General features: G+C 35.8%; 1 pseudogene; it reads left to right on the top strand.

Annotated features, from left to right (window-relative positions):
• LOC131040452 (probable acyl-activating enzyme 6) overlaps positions 1–6,181 on the top strand; it is a 61,165-nt pseudogene extending 54,984 nt beyond the window's left edge.
• Positions 6,182–22,686: the final 16,505 nt, after the last annotated feature.

Below are 22,686 nucleotides of genomic sequence, written 5' to 3'. Positions count from 1 at the left end.
AACCCTTGCACAAGATTTTATCCTTTGGGTAAAAGCTTTATCCAATGGATGAACCTAACCTAACCTTAACCCTTACCTTCTAAGGTAACCATGAGGTCTTCTCAAGCATTTAATGCTTCTTACATCTCCTCTTAAGCAGTCTTATGTTGACAATTGTCACCATTTCATTGGTGAGAATTGTAAACATGGATTGATAGATTTCAATCCTGGCCTTTGATAGGATCATCCAATCTTGACCCTTCATTGCCCTATTTTCCCTATAAATAGAGTCATTCTTCTATCATTCAATAATCCAAGTTTTATGCATCTAATCTATACTCATTTTTATCAAGAATTTCAATCCCTCTTTGAATAGAAATAATCTAATACGTATTTTAGAAGTATTTCTCTTTATCATAATAATCATATTAAGCTAGTGTATCATGTTAGGATAGTTATTTTACTAATCCTTTCATCTTATCATCATATACATGCTAGTTTAGTTCATCTTTTGTTAATATCATGCACATTAGGATTGCATTCATGTTAGATTGGTCAAACATCCCTCATTCTCATGATTGTCATCCCTAAGTCACTTTGCTCAGTGATCTGAGAGCAAAGGCATTGGCTTAAGGGGTCTTGTGAGATAGAGAACAATGGAACATCCCTTGGGAGGTGAGCTATTCCATATAGCTCCATAACTTGCACCAAGAGTCCCATTGGTGTGTGGACTAGTCCTGAATTCGTAATATTCGTTTCATCGCACCAATTTTCCCACATACAATAATGTCTCATGTTTCCAATGTACATCCAAGCATATTTGTCATGATTTCATGGATGTTTCATAGAGAAATAATTCTCGATGGATAGGAGTGCTCCTTGCTACATATTAGTCATAATATTTTTTATATTTATATTTTCTGAATATTTCACACCCTCCTGATGTTTAGTTCATCTTTGCAGTTTCAACACTTTTTTTTGTGTTTTGTCACATTTGTTCATTGGATCTTGTGGAGCTAGATTTTGTTCATTGACATGTTCATCTACCTTATCTTAAGTTTGCAGGTCATTTGAATCTTTTTTCGACAAGTTATTGCTTCCGGAATGTGATACAGTTTTCTGACCTGTGCACTTGAGCCGCTTAGACCTATCTACTAGTGAAGAATCTTGCAGATCATTTATGTAGCTTACAGAGCTTAATTTCATATCCTCCAATGTTCCTTGGTTTGTGGCCAACCTTCCCCTAGGTCCGCACATCATTCTATGTTATTTTCAAAGGAATTATTTTGGTGAAGGCCAACCTTGTGGTTCTACATGTTACACCTTCTCCATCGACATTTGTTTTCATCTGGACCGACACGGATCATCCTAGATCTATGAATATCATATAAATCGATGTAACTAAGTATATGGAAGAGACATCTTTAGATAAGGAAGGATAATCAGAGGATTAGGAGATCTGGAGTTGGCTTGCATTCTTGCTTGAGCTCGAATATTGTATTTTGAGCATGTTTGTAATCAGATTTGTGTGTCAAATTTGAAAGCCGACATGTTGCCAACCAATTTGCATTTGAATTCCCTAATATAACATAATATGATTGTGCATTGCCTCCATCACAGTGTGTTTCTTTTGTTGTGTTTACTCTTGTTGCACGGTTTAGAGTGTTCTCCTTGAGGACTCTCTTGTCGTGACTGCTTCAATGTAGCTTTGAGATAATGAAAATAAAACCAACATAGAGATTTGCTAACCAATCCAAAGAATCATAACATCCATTTTCTATCTTTATATAAAAGATAAAGGCCATTTGCTATCCTTTCACACACACAAAAAAATTTACTATTGAAATTTTTGTATATTTCTATTTTAAATGACACATTTTTTATACATGTAATATTTTTAAAAAAATATTATTTTACTCTTAAATAAGTAAGATAAACATTTACAAATATTTGCTGATTAAATTATGTACTTTACTTTACAAATAAAATTATACATATTAAATCAACAAGTTTGATCACATAAATTCAATTTTAGATTGTATTATTGCTATTAGTTGGTCTTTGCTTACTTTATTAATTTACCTTTAATTTTTTTGGGGGTTGTCATCTATGGTTTTTTAATATTTTATTCTTGATCTTTTAAATAAAATTTTGTTTTTAATTTGTTGTTTATTTTAGGCTCTTATTTCTTTATTGTTAATTATTTATTTCTCATTAAATATTTAAATAGTTAGTATTAATTTGCTTGGTTTTATTTATTTATTCTTTTATGTGTATCTTTCCCCTCTCTCTCTTCTCTCTAGTAGATTCTTGTAATGTTTGATGAAGAACATTGATAACAAAAAATATTCTAACAAAATTCTGCAACAATCAACTATGAACTGCAGAAATTGCACGTTTTTTATTATTCATGTTATATTTTTATTTTTTAATTTATTTTTCTGCTCTGAACAATGCATGGATATGTGTGCAACCCCTCACTCCTCTTCTTCCTCTCCCACCTCAAATTTTCTACTTCCTTAACCCTCTAACATCATAATGATGGATCGCAAAGTATGATCTATCTGAAACATTGATACAAATAAACATACAATAGAATTAAAAAATAACAGTAACTGATCACATACATTCATAAAATCCTAATTGAATTCTAAAATTATATAACAACGAGAATGGTAGATAATTCATAAACCCAGACCTCACCGCCCGTATTCATTTCTGACATTTTTAGTACGGTATTACCAGTTTGAGCAGAGTAAAAGAATTGAATCACTCTGAAACTTCCTGTGGAGAAAACAATGGAGGAGATGAAACGCTGCCCTGCAATTACCCTCCATTGACTCCCATTTCCTTCATTGAAAGAGCTGCCATAGTCTTTGGGGACAGTACTTCTGTTGTCTACAACAATACTCGCTTCACCTGGTCTCAGACGTTCCAGAGATGCCGCAGACTGGCCTCTGCTCTCTCTTCTCGCAATATCTCTCGCGGGGATGTGGTAAGAATGAAGTATCATAGTTGTAGAAACAATTGAAACTTGAATTACAGTTATTCTTTTCTCTTTTTCTTTTTGTGTTTGTCCAAATTTTTGTCAGCAACATCTTAGTAATCATTGTTGTTTTTGGATTCGATTGTAAGATTTTTTAGCATGGATAATTCAGAGTGTCCATGAGCTATAATCAGTCATTGCTGTTTTTGGATTCGATTGTGAGATTTTTTAGCATGGATAATTCGGAGTGTCCATGAGCTATAATCAGGACCAACACTTTGGATCACTCTACGATCTACCATCAAGATATTAAAGTGGGATACATTAATAGTGTTTTTTTACATCAATATTTTGATTTGTGTTCTATGATCTATCATCTCCTTGAGCTTGCATCATCTTAGTAATCACTGCTATTTTTGGATTCGATTATGAGATTTTTTAGTATCAATAATTTGGAATGTCCATGAAATATAGAGAGGATCAACACTTTGGACCACTGTTTGGATCACTCTGCGTTCCACCATCAGAATATTAAAGTGAGATACACTAATCGTATTTTTTTACATCAATATTTTGATTCATGTTCTATGATCTATCATTTATTTGATTTTTCTTATATTCCGATGTTATTCTGGTGTTAGATTATAGAATATGATCTGAAATATTTATTATGCCAAGAGGCATAATAAAATGACATCAAAATGTCCGTAAACAAAATTCCATTTTTGAAACGATTTGACATGCAAATGACAGGTAAATGCATGAAATATGCCATGTTTCAGCTTTCAGGAAGGTGTTATTTTATTACTCCAAATTAAATAGAACCTTCGCCACTTGTCTCCAGCTAGATTCACTGCTTTTTGCATGCAGTGCTTTAGTGGATTTGTATTCTTGGTGTTTAGTATTTTAGAAAAACATTTATTTTACAGATGATTCTCTTCTATTACTATTATAAGATATCTCTCGACATATTTTACATTTATTTTTTAAATATAAGTATACTAGTATTGCAAATCTCACACAAATGAATCCAAAAATAGTAGCTACAAAATCCATAACATCACTCCTCACTTTTAATGGCAATCAATAATTAGGCTTTGTCTGTATCTATTTTTTGGTTGTAACTGTCTAGTGTCCATTTTTGACATGCTATTTTTGGCTTTTCCTCTCTGTTTAAGGTGGGCAGTCTGTTTTCCTTTAGAAGAAAAAATTTGTTTGACGTGAAAAAAATCTTTGTTTTGGTGTCTTTGTTCGGACAACTTAAATCACACACTAAATTTTGACTTTTAGACTTAAAAAGTGTTAAACACTCAATATTGACTGATATTAGTTTAGCTTATCTTTATCTTATGATAGACAAACTATTCTATATTGTTTGTTTTCATTTTCAGAAGCATGGTTTATTCCAAAGGTTTTGTATCTATGACTTATGTTGCAGCCTGTTTGAGAGCCAAGGTCAGAGGAGATTCTCGAATCTCTCTGCATCAACCTTTCTGCAATTTTGATGTCCACTCTGAGTAAATGTCATTACAGTGAAGAATTTGATTGTGCAGATCTCCATAGTGGCGCCCAACATCCCTGCCATGTACGAAATGCGACCCAAAGTTCATCTTTATAGACTACCAGTTCCTGCCCCTGGTAACAGAAGCCATGAAAATAGAAGAACCAAAACCACCTCTGTAGTACTGATCGAAGATCTGGAACAGGGGAAAAAAGATCCCAATCCCACACCCGGGGGTCTTCTGACATACGAAACCATGATCCAACAGGGCGACCCAGAGTTCGAAATCCGGTGGCCAGAGGACGAGTGGGATTCCATAGTACTAAACTACACCTCAGGCACAACATCGGTCCCCAAAGGTGTAGTCCAGTCACAGAGGACTCTACGCCATGGCCATGGATACTCTGGTCCTATACGGACTCAGGCCAGGCACAATCTACCTGTGGACTCTGCCCATGTTCCACTCCAAGGGGTGGTGCTTCCCCTGGGCACTGGCGGCCATTGGAGGCATTAACATTTGCCTGAGAAAATTCAATGCCAAGATAATCTTCGATTCAATTGCAGATCACAATGTCACCCATCTCTGTGGAGCACCCGTGATGCTGAGCATGATGGCAAATGCTGCCCCTTTCGAGACCCGGCCCCTCCCTGGCCGGGTCGACATCATAACCAGCGGAGCCCCTCCACCCCCGTCGATCTTGTTCAAGATGGAAGAGCTCGGATTCTCTATAACACACTGGTGTGGCTTCACAGAGACCTCTGGTACAGTCATTTCCTGTGTCTGGAAGCCCGAGTGGGACAGTCTTCAGGGGAATGAAAGGGCCCGATTGAAGGCCCGGCAGGGCATCCGAAGCCTGAGTGCAGTTCAGGTCGATGTGAAGGACCCAGTGACCATGACCAGTGTGGCCAGAGATGGGGTTCAAATGGGGGAAATAATGATCCGGGCTGCCAGTGTAATGAAAGGGTATCTCAAGAATGAGGAGGCCACAGACCAGGCTTTTGCTGGCGGGTGGTTTCGAACCGGTGACGTCGCGGTGGTTCACCCTGACGGGTACTTGGAGATCAAGGACCGGTCGAAGGATGTGATTATCTCAGGTGGGGAAAATATCAGTTCTGTGGAAGTTGAATCTGTTCTGTATTCTCATCCTCTGATCGCTGAGGCGGCTGTTGTGGGGATGCCTGATCCGTTTTGGGGAGAAACGCCCTGTGCTTTTGTGAGTGTGAAGAGTAGTGATCATGGTGATGGGCATGGGCAGGGGTAGAAGTTTGAGTTGTCTGCATCAGAGATTATTTCCTTCTGCAGAGAGCGCATGGCGCATTTCATGGCGCCCAAATCTGTGTTGTTTGTGCTTGAGCTCCCGAAGACTTCTACTGGTAAAATCCAAAAAGTTGTCCTTCGAGAAATGGCCAAGAAAGTTCAGATTCCACGCCCTGTTTCGCAACTGTAGGTGAGTGAATGGTACGGAAATTAATTCAAGATCTTCTCAAAGTCTTTAGGTGGGTCAACTGGAATTCTATTGCACTCTTAGGAATATCTCAGCTTAATCAAAGTCTTATATCTCTCTCAGCTTTCTATTATTGGGATGATGGAACAGTGAGTCAATGGTACGGGAATCAATTCAAGGTCTTCTTAGGTCTTTAGGTGGGTCAATTGAAATTTTATTGCATTCTTTTGGAACATCTCAACTTAATCAACATCTTAACTGGTGGAACATCTCAACTTAATCAACATTGTGTTTAATCAAATCCATTTTGTTTAATCAAGTCTGATTGGAGTAAAAGGTTTTCATATTATAATTAAATTTGTCTTGTTTGATAAAGTCTGATCGATTATAAATCATCATAATAATATTATTAATCAACATAGTATTATGGCTTCTCCCTCTTTAATCATTACCTTCAGAAAGTAGGCAATACAAAGCTCTACGACCAACATGATTTTGTTCCACTTAGAGATAGAGAAAATCTAGAAATAGAACTAGAGTCCTCCTTTCTCTAGCCTCAAAGACAAAATAATTCTGAGTTAGTCACATAAGGTAATGGAAAAGGTAGAAACTATTGGACTCTATCAAAAAAGTGAAGATAATGATAGATGAATGGGAGGATGTTACTAGCCTCAACGAGCTCAATTCTATATAAGGTGGTAACTAATGTTTCCATCTCTTCATGGTTAGTGGTTCTTGTCTTTGTTTTTCTTTCTTTTCTTTTTTTTTATTTCTCTATTTTTATAGGTTATACTTCTTATGAAACATTATTTAATTACCTTTTAAGTGTTTTGTAAGGGGAATGACCAATGTAACCTCTTTTTACTTTACCAAAAAAAAGAAGAGAGTGGTGTACCATAATTGACAAGTAACAATAAAGTAAATTCAATGTTGGTGTACAAGACTTCACATCGACTAGTACTTTATTAAGTGTTGTGTAGTGAGTATTCCCTAGCATGCAACATGTTTGAAAGTAGAGATGATACTAAGTATAGCTAATAATAAGTATATTTTGTGAAATTCATAAAATATTGTTCTGAAAAGAATCATAATGTAAAGAAGGTATTTTACAAATTTTTGTAACCGTTAATAGTTGACCGTTGGACCATTGAAATTTCTTTAAAAAATTTTTTTGTGTTGTATTATAAGTCCTTTAGAACTATAATTTTTTTTAAAAATCTATAGAAATAAAATTATTAGTAAGAAAAATACTAAGATTTTCTTGATTATGAAAACCTCTTATAATCTAACAAAATGAAGCCACCAAAGCAAGTGCACAAGTAAATATTAACATAATGAAATATGTTTTTTATTTCAAAACAATGGATGTTGTACACTAAAATTCTCATAAAAAATATTCATATACATAGGATATATACTACCAAGAGATGTGAACATGGATCATGTAATCACACATGCAGTAAATATACACCAAATAAGGAATAGAGAAGTCACATGATACAATTACTACCTACCCCAAGTAGATATGAACATTTGTAAGCTTATTTTAAATACGCTCTAATACAATAAATAAATAAATAAAGAAAAGAAAGAAAAAATATGTGTGCCAATACCCTATAACTGTAGGTTATGTAGGTAGGGTAAATGAGTAGGTCCCAACAAATGTGTGGCCATGTTAGGAATCAATGCACAAAATATTTCTCTATTGAAGGAGTTAGAAAGATAAAATACCATGAAAGGAACTAATCCTCCATACAAGAAAGAAAATATCAAGAACTATGTAGTCCCCCCAAAGTGCAGTCTCTTGCATCGGTAGTATATTCTTAGTATTGAATTTGAATGCTAAAAATGATTAAAGATCACGAAATAATATTTTCCTTCTTGGGAATTAAAAAAACAATAAGAAATGTAGAAGATCTTCTCATTCCTAAAATAAATGAGGCTATAAAATAATGATCAATAGAAACTTTACAAATGTATGCTAGTGCTACTAGAAAGTGTCACAATTGAATTAATAGTCCTGTGCCTAACTAAAAAAATGGCATCCCAACACTATTGGGAGATGGATAAATAATTGATACAAAAGATGTGGAGGAAACAACTTTAATAAAAAAATTATCAAAGATAAATATCAAGTACTTATTAGTTTCCTAAAAAAACAAACTTCAACTACTCATTCAATTTGATATGTTTAGAATAGAAGGATAGTCCCACTGAATTGTATCATTTGAAGCGCTCTCTCTAAATAATATTTTAAATTTATAGATGTAGGATATACTTTTATAATTTCAACACATCTTTATAACCTTAATCAATGAAAGTAATTGAAGGTTTTGATAATTATGTTACAACTTATGAAAGTTGTCCATACTAGATTCTTGATTATGAACATTAAAAAAGGATCATTACGAGTAAAATGTGAGATGGTATAAGATATGGATTGATCATCTACCTTCCCAACTATAATGAGATATTTTTCCTATAAGTTCTAAATGACCATAAAATTAGGAGTGAATTCAACACTCTTACTTGTCCCATTGTGTGTAATTTAAGCACAACATTTGTAACTCCCATCCAAAGCTTGTGGGTGTGCAAGAGAGAAACAAATACTAAATTATGTTAGGACTAAGCTTAGATATAATAATTAGAACCATTATAAACACTCTTTATCAATCTTAAAATATCTTAGCTATGTTATAAATTTCTTAACCTTAAATAAGTAGTCCTATATGTAGTAAGAAATATTAGGAACCATATTTATCAAATAATTATCTATCTTATATCACCTAACCTTATTAGTTTTACCATACAATAAAGAAATTTGAATGTGTTAATATACTTCGATGTTCTACAATTTTCAAGATGAAATTATAAATCAAGAGACACAAATACATGAAAATGTAACCAAAATCTTGCTCATTTTTCTTTTGTAAACTTCTCATTTTTTAAGAATAAATAGGTTTAGGCTTTGTTTCATCTATATACTTATTATAATAAATGTGTTAGATAATTAAATGTTGATTCTTTGCATGAAAAATAATTAAGTATAGTTATTGGATGAACTTCAATTTTATCCATTTCAAGAACAAAATTAAAAAGAATAAAAAGTAAACATAATCAAGTAAACACACTTCTTAAGAATCACTATCATAAGAACCTCTTAGAAAAATATGATGATGGCAATTTATACATACTGTTTTTATATGTTTCACTTTCCAAATATGCATTATTAGTCTTGATCTCGATGAACACAAATTTCTCAACTGCAAAAAATATTGAAACTACAACTATGCTATAGAATATGAGATAACTAACATGATAATTATGAAGTATGAGAAAAATCATGAAATTTAAAAAAAAATGGTAGCTAAAAAGAAGCCAATATGAGCACAAAAGGAGCCTCAAAAACTCCTAAAATGCTAATGAGATAGAAATGTGTCTATAATATTTGAATTCTATAAATCTAGATACTAAAATAACAAAACATCTACATCTCTATGAAGCTCTTAAAAATGATCCCAATTCAAAAATATTGCTCAAAAACCACAACTATTTGATAATATTACATAGAATAAGTGCCAACTAAAAAAAACAAATATGAAGGGGGTTGAGTTGGATTGATGGGATAGTAATTTTTAGCATGATATTAGCTTAGCCTAATAAAATATGCATAATAATGAAATGTTTTATCTTGATTCAAAAATTACCATCCTTTTGACCCAAAGTCACTATGAGTTATAAATCATTGCCTTGAAGTCTCAAAACCAACTTACAGTGGTATTAAATAGTATAATAGTAGAAATTTTTAGTTTATGGTATCTAGAGGCTAGTTTGTTATATCATCAATAGAGAGGTATTTTCTATTGTAAGTCATGTCAATTGCTAATAGCTATGATTAACTAGATCTCTAGCTATAGGTTACCAAAAAGTGGATCCTACTAGTTAACGTTGATGTATGTGATTGAGAAATAGGATTGATAATAATATCAATAATACTAAAAGTATTTATAAGGTTATGTAGGGTACCCTATGTAGTATCTTATAATGAAATTGTATAGGTATTTTCCTATTAAATAAATCTCCCTGTACGAAAGTTGTATCGTACAATGACACTATACAAAGATCTACCACAATGATACACACATAGATAAATTCTCATTAACACCACATGATATATAATTATTCTATATACCCTATATGGAATATGGGATTCTTTTGTAAAGGCATTTAGACAAAGTTTAAAAAAAAAATGAACCAACAATTGATCCTTTTACTTTTGGGCCTTCTAGATGCAATGGTAGGGTCAATTATGGTAAAAAAGTTCTAAATTCCGATTAATCTATTGGTGTCTAATAGAAAAATAGTCCTTAGAACCCTTGCAAGACTACCAATTTTAAATATAATCTAGACATAATGATATCCTCTAAGAGCTACTCCAACGTTCACTTAGCATTCCTTGAAAACAATGCCACTACTATGAAACTCAAGATCCCAATCTCTCCTATAGCCTAATTTCAAACTCTCTAGATAATCCAAGTATGCATGAGCAGACCATATTAATATATTAAATAGTATTTTTTACCCTTAATGTAAATTCTCAAGGTATAATCACCAATCACTCTAATTCTAGATGAGATTTATTGGTCAAGAAATCTTTCTATATATAATTGTCTCTATATATGTCTCTCCCTCTCTCTATCTCCTTATATTTATCACTCTCTCTTTGTTTCTCTCCCTTCCTTCTCTACTATCAATCTTTAGATTCTCTCTATCATCCCCTCCCCCACCCCCTTCTCTCTCTCTCTCTCTCTCTCTCTCTCTCTCTCTCTCTCTCTCTCTCTCTCTCTCTCTCTCTCTCTCACACACACACACACACACACACACACACACACACACACACAATTTCTTTATATTTTATCTCTCCCTTTCACACACTCTCTCTCACTCTCCATGTTTATCTTTTTTATTTATCCGTCCCCCCCTCCCTCTCTCTTTCTCTATCTCTCCCTCTCTATTCTCACTTACATCACTCACACTATTTATTTCTCTATCTCTCCCTCTCCCTATATCTTTCCCTCTCTAGATCACTATCCTTGTATGTATCGAGCCCTCTCCCTCTCTATCTCTCCATCTCTTTATATACTACACACATGTCATTTGTATCTACCTAGTGCCCCTATCTAGACACTTGCATCATATATGCATCACTCCTTTGGTAGATGACACCTCTTGTAGCTTTTAATTTGGGCAACATATATCCATATGCTTTGTCAAGGTCCATATAGTTGGTAAATTTTGTATCCCAATGATATGATTTTTCTTATACTTCAAAATTTTAGATCTCTTCTTGTGCTAGTTCATGTTTGTTTTCTTCCATTTTCTAAATTTATGTTTTTGAGTTATGTCTCGCATATTTTTTAGACTCATCTCTATTATATGTTAACTTAGTTTTAGATTAGACTAATTATATTGACTCTAAAATGATTTAAATTTTGTTGTATTTTAATATTAATACACTAGAAAAGCACTTAAAGTCATAAACCAGGTTTCTTAATTTACTCAATTAGACTTATTTTTGTTCTTCGATTTGGTGAATCTAACATACCATGTAATTATAAACTTTTAATTTTAAATGTTCTATTAATTCATAATTTGTTTCTTTCATTGTATATTATCTTTTTGAGAACTTACTTCTTGCATATATTAGTATGGATTCGTTTTTATATTCATTTTTTTATAGTATTTATTTTTCTGAGATTTTCTCTTTTAATCTCAACTTTGTTTCAATCCTTCATTCTTTTCTATTTTTTCCATCCTTATTGGATGTGCCTTTACCTTTATCATCTTAGCATTATTTGCACTGTCATGTTATACTTTTCCCACCCTATATTTGATCTATATCCTTAATATTGTGGCCTCTTCTTCTTCGGGTAAGTGTACCAAGTTGCGGTACCAAAAAGGTGCCACTTTTTATCTTTTCATAAAAATGCGTCATTGGCATGAAAAGGTCATCCAAACCTATAGGTTGGATGCCCAAGGTAAATCCAACCCAAAGGGTTAGTATTCCCCCAAGAAAACCATTTGGCGAGCACCAAATATGGCGCTCGCCAAATGTAAAATTTTGAATTTTCACATTTGGCACTCGTCAAATGTGAAAAGTCATTTTTTTGCATTTGGCGAGCACCAAATGTACCGCATTGTCCAATGTGAAGGTTTTGTGAGTGTGTAGATTTTCCAATCTGGGCACAAGCTATATCCACCCCCGAAGGAGAATATATACATGAAATATAACATTTAAGTACAGCTCTATAGGAATTATAATGTAGATTCTAGATTTTAGAGGATCATACAAAATTTCAGACAGTTAAATTTCAATTAAGCATGTCAAATTTCAGTAATCAACATGCTCCTATTAGCATTCTTTAGCTATGTATCTCACTCGCTTTATCTTCCCCAAACTCTAGACCTATCCCTCTCTTGTCTCTCTCACTTCTCTATCCTTGACTCTCTCCCTCTCTCTTCTCTCTCACTCTCTTATTGTTTCTCTCCCCTCCCACTCCTTTCTCTTGGTCACTACCTATCCCTTTTTTTCTCTCTCACCCCATATCTATGGTTGTCCCTCCCTCCCTGTTCACCTCACTGCCTCTCCCTCCCTATATTATTACCCACCTTTTTCTCCCCCTCTCGATTTCTCACTTATCTAATTGTCCACCCTCTATTTCTCTCCCTCCCTCTCCACCTTTATCTCCATTCTCCTTACCTCTATCTATTTATGAACTCTCTCCCTCTCTTCTCTCTCTCTCTCTCCAAACCTATCTATCTCCTCATTCTCTAGGTCTCTCACTCCCTCCATGTCTACCTCTCTATCCATATCCTCTTACTCATCTCTTTGTTCTTCTATCTCTTCTATTCTCCCTCCCTCCCCTCTCCAGGTCTCTACCTTCCTTTCTTCCTCTCTCCCTCTATATCTCCCTCTCCCACTCTCTCGTCTTCTCTCGTCCTCTCTTATTCTCTATCTTCATTGTCTAGGTCATTACCTCTCCATCCCACCCTCTCTCCCCTCTCTAGGTTTCTCCCTCCCTTCCTCTCCACCTATCTACCTCTACATATAGGTCTCATTACCCACCTCTCTTTATCCCCCTCTATCTATCTCACTCATCTTTGGCCATCTAGGTCTCTCACCTATCTACATGCCCCCTCTATAGTTCTCTTTGTCCCTATCTACCTCTCTCTCCCTCCTCCTTAACCCTATCCCTTTATGAACTCCCTCATTTTCTCTTCCTCCCCTAACCTCTTTATCTCCTCCTTCCATAGGCCTCTCACTCCCTCCATGTCTACCTCTCCATCCATCACCTCTTACTCCTCTCTTTGTTCTTCTATCTCTTATCTTCTCCCTCCCTCCCCTCTCTAGGTCTATCCCTTCCTTCTTCCCCTCTCCCTCTCTACCTCCCCATCCTTACATACCTCCATATATATCTGACTCCCCCACTTTTCTATTCTCTCTTCCTCTTTTATTCTCTCTCTCTCTCTCTACATTCTAGGTCATCAACTCTCTCTCACCTCTCTAGGTTTATCACTTCCTTCTTCTCCACCTATCTACCTTTGCATCATGTTTCATTACTCACCTCTCTCTCCCCCCCTCTATCTATCTCATTCCTCTCTCTTGTCATCTAGGTCTCTCATCTTTCTTTACCAATATAGTTCTCTCCCTCTCTCTTCCCCTCTATCTTCCTCCCCCTTTACCCCTATTCTTTTTTTAACTCTCTCCTCCTCTTCTCCCTTTCCCCCCACCTCTCTATGTTCTCCTTCCCTAGGTCTTGTAGTCCCTCCTGTTGGCATATGATAAAGCGGTGACAATGTATATTGTCATTGATATCAATAAGTACTCAAGAAGGTGTACTGGTATGAAGACTGGAAGCGGTTATGGTCAACCAAGATGGAGTGGACCAGTGTTGGGGTTCACTAAGTGTGACTACTAGTTGGTAGTCTCAGTTCAGCTCTAGGGTTTCCAGTGTGGCTTGTGCGGTGCAACCGATGGTATTTTGTGAATGATAAGGATAAGAATTAGGATGCCATGTTAGCTGTATGCATGTGAAGGATTTCCTTGAGGATATTGTGCATGAAGACCGAATGCATTGAATGCCTACCTCGGGAATGCACGATTTTTTGAGCGGTGTGTGAAGAGTGTGTGATGGGTTACTGTTTTCCAGATGCAGTGAAGGCTGGACAATGCAAAATGTCTTGAGATTTGTCTTAGATCATTTCATTCTATGTAATGTGTTTGGATGGTCAGGATTGGACCGCTTGTAATTGTAAACCTAAAATATTTAGGGTATAGGGTTTATGCTACTGGCCTAAATTTTGTCTATAAGGTCGATGAGTTTTGTTATTGTAGGGGTTGGCAAAAGTTGTGTGTGTGTCCGCGTGTTGGAGATTGGATAATTGCCAAACTAGAGTGAGGAATATACAGAGTGTGATTGCAGAAGAGAGGAACTAAAAAGGATTTGCCTTAGCAAGGAGTGTTGTTATCAGATCAGAGTTTTACTTGTTGTCTTCTAACCACTTCAACAGAAGGTAAATCCCTTGATCGGGTAGCTTTAATAGGCTTTATTGTAAATCCTCTAACTAGGTGGCTCAAGTTCATTGAGTTATTTAAATCCTCTAGCGAGGTAACCCTTAATAGAGTTTCAACCTTTAACAGGGTATATAGCCATCCCTTAACCGGGTGATCCCTAACATGATCGGTTCCTAACAGAATCTTTATTGTAAGTCTTTAACCAGACTAGGCTCCTAATAGAGCAGATTTCAAAAGAGTTCACAAACAAGCTTGTGGGTATTCATCCCCACCGTGGTTTTTCCCATTTGGGTTTCCACATGAAAAATCTATGTGTTATGGGTTGTGAGTTTTTCATGTGATGATTGTGTGTTTCTAACTAAGTTAGATATATATGCAGTGTTAAATGGTTATGGTATTGTTGTTACAACTCATGCATGATAATATCGGTGAAGTAGTCATCAAGATTTGAGATCTGTTAAATATTGTCTGAAGTACTTTTGTTTAACCAGTTTAGTTGTCTGAAGCATCCGTGTTTAACCAGTTTAGCCATGATTAAGTTCAGTGGTGAAGACAACCAGTTAGCTGTGTTTTAATATGATAAAGTGTCGAAAAGTTTTTGTGTGTACTGATTCACCCCCTCCTCTCAGTACTGGTTAGGACCTTAGTAGCTCATCATTATTCATCAATTGGTATCAGAGCACATCTAGGTGCTCGATGATATAAGCTTAACCGCTTGAGTCAAAAGATCCTATTGTGATGATGAAGATGGAAGGTCCTAAGTTCAACAGGGACAAATTTACAATACGGAAGGACAAGATGAAGATATATATCAAAATTTTGGGTGGACAACACTGGAGCTATGTTGAGAATGCCTATGTAATCCCCACTGCCACTCTAACCGATGATCAGAAAAGAGAGATACAAGAAAATGGGCAAGTCATGGAAGCCCTTATTGGTAGCTTGTCTGACATAGAGTTCATTGATGTACAAGATAAGGACAATCTGAAAGATGTATGGGACAAACTGGAATCCATCTATGGTGGTGATGAACATGCCAAGCAGGCTAAGAAAGAAAGCCTTAGAGGAAAGTTTGAAGATATGAGGATGGTTGAAGGAGAGACCATTCAACAGTATGGCATAAGAATCAAGATAGTGGTTGGAGAAATCAAGAGCACTGGTGGAACAATTGATGATGCCACTATTGTCAGTAAAGTTTTGAGATCACTTTTACCGGTCTATGCAATCAGGGTTGCTGCTATTCAAGAGCTAAGGTCTATCGACAAAACAAAGGTATCCTTAGACTCTATTATTGCTAAATTGAATAGCTATGATGGTAGTGTTCAAAAGACCGAGTCAGCCTTTAGAGCGTGTGTTTCCTCCGCACCGACCAGAAAAGGAAAAGAGGTCAGTGCTAGTTATGAATCCAAGCCAAGCAAAGATATGGACGATGAGGAGATTCTGATGGAGTTTGAAGCTCTTCTATCCAAGAGACTTCTGAAAGGCACCGGTAAATATAGAGGTAAGCTTCCTCTAAAGTGTTTTTCCTACAATAATATAGGACATATAGTTGTTAACTGTCCTAACAATGACAATAAGGATAAACCGGAAAGGTTTAGAAAGTATAAAGGAGGAGGTAGGAGAAATTGTCTTGTTGCAGTGGATGAAGGTGTTACTGATGAAGAATCCGATGATGAAGAGAGTGAGGACATAGTGTTTGTAGCTGTCAAGGAAGAGGTGTTTGACCAGAAAGCCCTTGTCTCTCACATTGACAACTCTAACGAGTGGATCATTGATAGCAGGTGTTCTCACCACATGACTGGTGACCAAAGAAAGTTTCTAACTCTGGAAGAATATGATGGAGGTGTTGTCCGGTTTCACAACAATGCACCTTGCATGGTGAAAGGAAAAGGATCCATCTCACTGAATGGAAAGAGTAGTGTGGATGATGTCTATTGGGTGGAAGGCCTTAAGCACAACATTTTGAGTGTTGCTCAGCTAAACGACAAAGGACTTATTCTGGAGTTCAAAGGTGGAGTCTGCAGAATAATTGGAAAGAGTGGCGAGTTTATTGCCACCAATAAGCAGACCGGAGCAACCTTGTTTTAGCTGAATGCCAAGATTAGTCAGTGCCTGATGGAAAAATTTGATGACAGTTGGATATGGCATAGGAGACTTTGTCATATGAGTTTTGACAATATTGTAAAGGCGAGTCAAATCAAGGCAGTAAGAGGATTGCCTTTGCTGAATAAACCGGAGAATGCTTTGTGCAGAGAATGCCAACTTGGGAAGATGTCTTCCTCAACATTCAAAGGTAATTCTTTTTCCTTAGAGAACTTACTTGATCTAGTGCACACTGATCTATGTGGTCCAATGAAAACTAGAAGCATTCAAGGAGATCGGTACTTCATGATTCTTATTGATAATTGCTCAAGAATGATGTGGGTCACATTCTTGAAAGATAAATCTGAGGCATTTGGAAAGTTCAAATTCTTTAGGGCATTGGTGGAGAAGGAGAGCGGTAGAAGGATAAAATGCCTTAGAACCAATCAAGGAGGTGAATTCACTTTTGATGAATTCAACAAGTACTGTGAAGAAAACGACATCAAGAGGCAGTTGTCTGCCCCAAGGACACCACAATAGAATGACATAGTAGAGAGGAATAATAGGACCATAGTTGAAGCAGCCAAAACTATGTTAATCCAAGGAAATGTCGCTCACACATTTTGGAGAGAAGCGGTGAACACTACATTCTATACCATGAGCTGAGTACTCATTAAGAAAGGTAAAGACAAAACCCTCTATGAGTACTAGAATGGAAGAACTCCCAATGTGAGTTATTTCAAAGTGTTTGGGAGTAAATGCTATATCAGGAGAGGTGAGCATCTGAGTAAGTTTGATGCTAAGTCTGATGAAGGAATATTTCTAGGATATTCCACTAAAAGAAAATCTCTCAAGTGCTACAATAGAAGGACCCAGAAGATTGTTGAGAGTATTAATGTCAGGGTTGATGAATCCCCTGAGAAGGCTGAGGAAACCTGCAACAAGGAAACAAAAGATGAACTGGGTTTAGCCTTTTGGGAACTGGTTAAGAAAGAAATAAGTGGCAAACATTGCAAAGACCTCAGTGTTTCTATACCGGTAGAAGCTTCATCAGGTGAAGAAGAAGATCAAGCAAAAAAAGAAGAGGAAAAGCAAGCGGAACCTGCTACATTCATTCCTAGGTATGTAAGACTACATCATGATTTGAAGCAGATCATAGGAGACAAAGATGCAAGAATACTTACAAGGAGAAACGTGAAAGATAACTCTTGCATGATTTCAGAATTTGAGCCTAAGACCACTAAAGAGGCACTTACCGATGAATACTAGATAAAGGCAATGGAGGAGGAGTTGGACCAGATAGAGAAGAATGCAACATGGTCCTTGGTACCCAGACTGGAACACAAGAATGTCATTGGTACCTAATGCTCTGCAAAAAGGGTTAGAAAATATGTTCGATGACAACACACACACGAGCAAAACATTAGTGTTAGCAACAAAAGATTATCCTAAACAGGCATATCAAAAGAGATACCAAAAGCATGAGAGAATATTTAACTAGGAAAGTAAATATGATGAGACATCTCCAAATGCCTCCTAACATGCTCTTAGCTCCTTCTCCTTTGTTCCTCTCCTCTCCAAGTTCCAAACTAGTGTAGCTCTCAATAGCTTTTTGCATTATGGATGCTTATGGAGGTTTGAGATTGAAGTATTTACTCTAAATGTGAATAAAAAGCTAATACTAGATGATATGATGCTAAAATGATTTATTTTAAACCAAAATGACAAGATATTAGTGATTTATGCTAAATGCTCTCTAAAATTCTCTATAACTTAGATGCATACAAGTTTTTAGGATGTGGATTATGAAGAAATGAGCTCTATTTATAGGAAAAATGGAACAATGGATGGTTGAGATTGAGTAATCTCAACAAGGGTCAAGATTGAATGATATTAAATCCATGTGAGGGCTTTCAATCCAATCCCATGATGACAAGTGTTAACGTGAGATAGGTTGAGAGGAGAGGGAATAAGCATTAAATGTTTGACATGACCTGAGAGTTAACTTGGGAGTTAAGGTCAAGGTTAGGTTGAATGAATAAATTCTTTATTCAAAGAATAAAGCTTTTATCCAATGGATAAACTCTTGTACAAAGGTAAAAAGGGATAACCATGGTCAAAGCAATAAATGCTTGAGGAGACACTTGAGTGCAAGTTGAATAAACCATAAATGGTTATGTAAGAGTCATTAATGGTCATGTAAGAGCCATTAGTGGTTTTGGAAGACTTTAGAGGTTAAATTGTTGAACACACAAAGCATTAAATGCTTTTCAAAGACTTTGAAGTCTTTGAGAAGTGACTCCTGTAATACCCTAAAATTGGTCATCTAAACCATGGGCCCCTAATCTCGACAACATCACCAAGGTCCTAACCAAAGGCAATTAAATTAATCTTGAGCACATTATTAATTCTTTAATTATCAAAAATCACATGGCAAATCAACTACTCAATATTAATTAAATATTTATTTAATTAATTGAATCATTTCCAATAATATCATTTTGATCAATTATCCCATTTTAATTTATTAAATATCCTTGCATATTTAATTAATTAATAAATTTTCCATTCAATCATGCAAAAAGGATTAATTTATTACAAAAGATGAATTAATTTATTACAAAGAGTTGAATTGAAAATAAAACAAAAAAAAGAATTGAATTGAGAGAGAAATCAAACTTGAGATATTATTTCTTTTTCTAAATTTAGAACTTGAAATCAGAAAAGCCATTTAATTGAATTATTGAATTATTCTCTAAAATTGGAACTCAAAGCTTTTCAAAATAGAAAAAGAAGTTCAGTTGCATTGAAAAGACCTTTTTCTTGAATAAATTAAAGAATTATCTATTTTTATCCTATATGCATGGAATTAGTTTATTATTATTTCCCAATGCAACTTGGACTTCTAATTTGAATGCATTTCAATTAAATTATAATTGGAATCTATCTCAAGGTTAACTAAACATGATTTCTCAATTATTTTCAATTAATCCTAAATTGAGCTTTTTCTCTTGTGATTCTCTATAAATTCAGTCTTCAGCTCTCATTCCAATTCACCCCAGAGATTTTTGAGAACACGCTCGGAGATTATTATCACTCTAATTTCGCTCTGGAGTCATTGAAGATTATTGTGCTTTTTAGATTATTTGCATCCATTTTCCATTCATTATTGCTTGCATCCATAGTTGCTTGAATTGATTATTATTGCTTGAATTATTCATCCATCTTGCATCCATATAGCTTAATATCATTGTAGCGTCCTAAAATTGCGACACTTGCAATTTCGACTGCATTTCGGTCTTCACGATGGCGACGCAACACGCAACCTGAATGGAGACCCCAAAACTTGCTCACGACACTGAAAACTGCATTTTTCAAGCACCCTGGCCTGAACCTCCTTGCATCCTGATGTCCCGGGAGGTGGGACCAGAGCGCCCAGCGCCCTGGTCCCTGGGTCCTATTTTGGGCCCGGTTTCCTAAGTGATATCGGGTCTTTTTGATTGCAATTTGGAAATATACTTCCCTGGTCGGCCTAAGGTCGGGAAAATCAGTCTATCAGCCCTAAATGACAAGTATATAAGCTACATTTTCTCTCTCATTTGAGAGATGAGAAGGACATATGTGAAAAGCGTGGAAACTATACTCAAGCATTCAAGCATTCAAGCAATTGATCATTCCAAGTCTCCATTCAAGGCTAAGTGTTGCATTCAAGACAAGGATTCAACCATTGAAGAGGAGATCACTTATTACATACTACATACTACAACATACAACATCTAAACCTTCGCACATAAGGATACCAACATCCTTAGAACAAGGTATTAGTACTTGTTTGTCATTACAGTCATTTACATTTACAGCTCTTGCTCATTTCTTGGTTAATTCCAAAACCGGGGTTTGACCTAAAGGCAAACCCCTAATCCCTAACCCCCCAATCGTCTTCGCTTTTCTGTGTGTAGGTTGCAGGTACGTGGCTGAAATTGAAGATCTGGAATCCTTGTGCAGAGACAAACAGATCCCCCTTCGTTTCGCAGATTTTTCGGAGGACCGTGGCGCCGGGCGCCATCGTCCCGACAACTTTTTCTCAAATTTGCAGGACAGCGCTGTATTGACATTCTACTGCTAATTCCAGGTCCGCAGCTTCATCCTATAACCTAAACTCAGTTTATAAGCGAATCTTTATGACTTTCTATGCATCCTTAGCTTAATTTCCTTAATCAACATTCTTTACAAAAGAGGGTAGCTTTGCTTTCCAAACCCTTGAAATTCATTTAGCATCCAATCTTACATTGTGTGGGATTGAATCTTATGAGTTTCAACCCCTCTTTTGAATGTAAAGTCTTCCTCCTAAGTGAAAACCCATCGAATCCTAGCGAACCTCCCTTCTCTCTCCTCGGAGTTAGAAGAGGGGAGACCAACTAGGGTTCGACCGCGATTTTCCGCTTTACATTTTGGTGAACCCGACGTGAACATCCTTTCTGATTATTCAGGATTAGATCTGAAAATTGATTCCTTGATTACATTTCCATGTTTGATCTTTTGCAAAATTTTAGAGGTGATTGCATAAAAACCCTAAATTTTCTTTTTTTTTGAACATTGAACTTGCGAAATGTTTAATTATTAATGCTGGCTTCAGATCTGCTTTTCTATTATAAATTATCAATTCATATCTGTACTTTAATTTTGAAAATTAAGTGGTTAAATGTCAAAACCCTAATTTTTGAAACCCTCTTAATTCAACCTTTGTTTGACAATTTGATCGATCAAAACATCTCCAAATCAGCTGTAACTTTAGATTCTGTAATAAAATCACAATATCTTTCATCCCTGAAAATTTGGAAAAAAGTTGCGAGGACCGTGTTGCACTCCGAGCGCCATCGTCCCCGACATTTTTTCCAAAATTTCGGGAGCGAGATCTTGCTGTATTTTCCTGCTAAAATCCAGAATTTTGGCTGATTTTGTCAATTATAATACTTTCAAAATTACAGTCAAAGTTGGTCTTGTGATTGCTTGGTTTAAGGCTCCTAATCATTCAAAAATTGTTGAAATTGAAATTTTGTGTCAAAATTGTGTTCTTACTGTCCTAAATCTGAAAATTGTGTTTGCATTCATTCAAAATTTCAGTGCTTTATTCAAATTCTTGCATTTTTGTGACTTTTGAAATTAAGTGCTTAATTACAACAACTTTGATTTCCGCTTTCAAAGTTGAATTTTGCGTGAAATTGAATCAATTTTTAAATTTCAAAACTTGCACTGCTTTTGACATTCCCTCTAAAATCATAAAATTCAAAATTTCAGTTTCCCTCTCTTTTTCAAAATTCAAATTTTGCATTTTTCGACAATCTTGATAGGGTTCAATTTTGAGATTGCAACTTTAATTTGGCCTATCTACAGATCGTAAAATCCCTCAATTTTTTCAGATTAGCTCTAAAGTCATCATACCTTTCATCCCTGCAAATTTTGAAAAAAGTTGCAAGGACCGTGTTGCACTCCGAGCGCCACGGTCCCGAACATTTTTTTCTGAAATTTCGGGAGACTGTTGTGATTGCATTTAACAGCTTAAATCTGGAAGATTGGCTGTTTTTACTGAAAATTGCTACCTCTAAAATCAAAATCTTCTCTCTCTCTCTAGTGCATGAGTTTTACAACAGTAAGCCCTACTTACACTATTCCCGTTAGACGAAGCCGTAGAATTAAGTCCTTCCGAGGTTTAACTACCGAGGAGATGGAACCTAATTTGAGTAGCCTTTTTAACGAGGACATGGGTAATTCCTCTAATCCTCCGAGTGATGAAGAAGCTCTCCATGGAGTTTCTGTTGAACAACTTTCCAAATTGGATAACCAATTTGATGATTTTCACCAATGGATGTCTCATGAGTATCCCGATAGTCAAGCTCTTCCTTTAATTGAGGGTCTAAAACGCATGCTTCAAAGTGATAAGAATGGAATTGATGTTTTGTGTGGTATTTCACACATTGTGAATTCGAATGTGATGCCTATGAAGAGTTGTGCTGAATCTTTAGGTTATACACAACCTCCTACACAAGTCAATCATTCTATTCCTTTGACCACTTCTATTGCTAGTATACCTACCTTTACATCGAACATCATGGCTACC

Source organism: Cryptomeria japonica, chromosome 6 (assembly GCF_030272615.1).
Source record: "Cryptomeria japonica chromosome 6, Sugi_1.0, whole genome shotgun sequence".
Lineage (NCBI taxonomy): Eukaryota > Viridiplantae > Streptophyta > Pinopsida > Cupressales > Cupressaceae > Cryptomeria > Cryptomeria japonica.
Note: the sequence above shows the minus strand (reverse complement) of the source record. Positions and strands in the feature narration are given on the sequence as shown.